Here is a 2,500-nt window from a genome sequence, read left to right as displayed (position 1 = left end):
GGTCCGCCTCGGGACGCACGAGCACGCACGAGGCGGTCGCACGCCTTCAGCTCGCCCCACCGGCAGGACGTCCCACGATACATGCCAGTTAAACACCGACGGGCGGTGAACCAACAGCGTGGGACACAAATCCAACTACGAGCTTTTTAACCGCAACAACTTTAATATACGCTATTGGAGCTGGAATTACCGCGGCTGCTGGCACCAGACTTGCCCTCCAATAGATACTCGTTAAAGGATTTAAAGTGTACTCATTCCGATTACGGGGCCTCGGATGAGTCCCGTATCGTTATTTTTCGTCACTACCTCCCCGTGCCGGGAGTGGGTAATTTGCGCGCCTGCTGCCTTCCTTGGATGTGGTAGCCGTTTCTCAGGCTCCCTCTCCGGAATCGAACCCTGATTCCCCGTTACCCGTTACAACCATGGTAGGCGCAGAACCTACCATCGACAGTTGATAAGGCAGACATTTGAAAGATGCGTCGCCGGTACGAGGACCGTGCGATCAGCCCAAAGTTATTCAGAGTCACCAAGGCAAACGGACCGGACGAGCCGACCGATTGGTTTTGATCTAATAAAAGCGTCCCTTCCATCTCTGGTCGGGACTCTGTTTGCATGTATTAGCTCTAGAATTACCACAGTTATCCAAGTAACGTGGGTACGATCTAAGGAACCATAACTGATTTAATGAGCCATTCGCGGTTTCACCTTAATGCGGCTTGTACTGAGACATGCATGGCTTAATCTTTGAGACAAGCATATGACTACTGGCAGGATCAACCAGGGAGCTGCGTCAACTAGAGCTGAGCAGCCGGCCGCCCGGGAGTGTGTCCCGGGGGCCCGCGCGAACACGCAAGCGTCCGCTCAATCATTCTGCAAACAGGAGGAGGCTGAGCTCCCCTGCACAATACACCTCGAAACCCTCTCAGGTCCCGGCGGCGCGCAGCGCCGTCCCAAGTACTTGGTCGGGTTCGAGAGAGGCGCAATCGCCCGGAGTTAGGCGAGTAGACGCTTTCGGTGCGACCACCCGTGCTCCCAACTGAGCTTGCCGCTGCCGACAGAGGCCCGGGAGCGTGCTGTCGTGGCATTGCCGGCGGGAGACAACACGCGCCACCTACGGTGACCGGCAGCTCCAACGCCAGCGCCACAGAAGGACAAAAGCCCCACTTGGGTGCCGAAGCGAACTCTCCCAGCACAGCGCACGCGCCAACACATCCGCACAGCTGCGATACAAACCACCAGCGAGAACCGCTGGGGCGACCGAGCAGCAGACGGCGTCGCGGCGCCGAGCGCCGGGCGGCGGCGCATCCTCAACGCACACAGTCCTCAATCGGACCAGCACACTGAAGATGTCCACCGCGCTTCGCACCGGGCCCGCGAGGACCTACTTTGGCCGCACGGCGCCGCGCGCAGGGTGCGCCGGCGCGCAGCTGCGACGCCTGCCGCGTCCGTCGGCCGGCGCGCCTGCCACTGGCCGCCCCCACCAGCCGGCTGTAGCGCGTGCGCCCACGCACCGCGCGGCCAGCACGCCGGGAGGCGCCCCCTCACCGGCCGGGGACGGTCCCACCCAGCCACCGCCGCGTATCGCTTCACACCCAGATGCCGTTCAGTTTCGTCGGCATGGTGGGTATCGCTGGAACAACCGGTTAGTACCTCAACCTATCGTCGCCATCACCGATTCACCCCTAGCGAGAACAACCGCACCACAACAGGTTACCATTTGTTCATTTGCGTAACTTCACCAGAAAACGCAGGCGTCCATCGCCATTTGCAACTTCAACGATTATTGCATGCCTGTGTCAGGTGTCACGCCACACTACGTCTGCCCACATACACGCAACAAAATGTGCACGCCTAGACAATACGTGGAAGGTGGCCCCCGTACGTATGCGATGTCCATTGCTCGAACGACTGTCAACCGGCCTCTGTAGCATGTCGCAGATATGGAACGCGGTGCACCATGCCATCACGGTGTGTGAGGAGAGACGACTAGGTCCGAATACATCAACAGACAGCTCATGCTGATCGCCATCCACGGCGTCCGTTCCTCCCACACGTCTCTATGGCGTACCACACTGCAATCCAGCTCTCATAGGGAGACGACACGTAGCTGCGTGCACAATATTTGCACTGTATGGTCCGCCGTTTTTGGGCGCAGTCGTTGTGCGGTCACACATGTGCCACGATGTATCATTCAGTACATAAGGACGAATGTGCAGTACAGATTGTGGTTCACGCGTACGACATCAGCGGACAGTTGACACAGGCCGCACCACAACGTAGCCTGAGTACGTCGCATGCGAAGGGCATTGAACATGCAAACTTCTCACCAACCAGCTTGCGAAGGCAGGGGGCAAGGTGGGGACGTGGGGAGGGGCGGCATGTACGTCCTGCTGCCATCCACATTACAGTGTACAGCAGGAGCATGTGGAAAGTGAGCAAGACTTGCAAGGTGTTTAACATGAAGCGATACACAGGGGTGCGGGCAGTGCGAGTAGCGAAC

The 2,500-nt window shown here is 58.7% G+C and overlaps 1 non-coding gene across 1 annotated transcript in view; it reads right to left on the bottom strand.

The window, feature by feature from the left end:
• The window catches only part of LOC124732441, a 1,909-nt gene extending 1,125 nt beyond the window's left edge, over nucleotides 1-784 (bottom strand). Inside the window, exon 1 of the ribosomal RNA XR_007008707.1 lies at nucleotides 1-784. This exon is cut by the window's left edge and continues 1,125 nt beyond it. This is a non-coding gene — a ribosomal RNA (small subunit ribosomal RNA).
• Nucleotides 785-2,500: the final 1,716 nt, after the last annotated feature.

The sequence above is a fragment of the Schistocerca piceifrons genome, unplaced genomic scaffold, assembly GCF_021461385.2.
Source record: "Schistocerca piceifrons isolate TAMUIC-IGC-003096 unplaced genomic scaffold, iqSchPice1.1 HiC_scaffold_1344, whole genome shotgun sequence".
Lineage (NCBI taxonomy): Eukaryota > Metazoa > Arthropoda > Insecta > Orthoptera > Acrididae > Schistocerca > Schistocerca piceifrons.
Note: the sequence above shows the minus strand (reverse complement) of the source record. Positions and strands in the feature narration are given on the sequence as shown.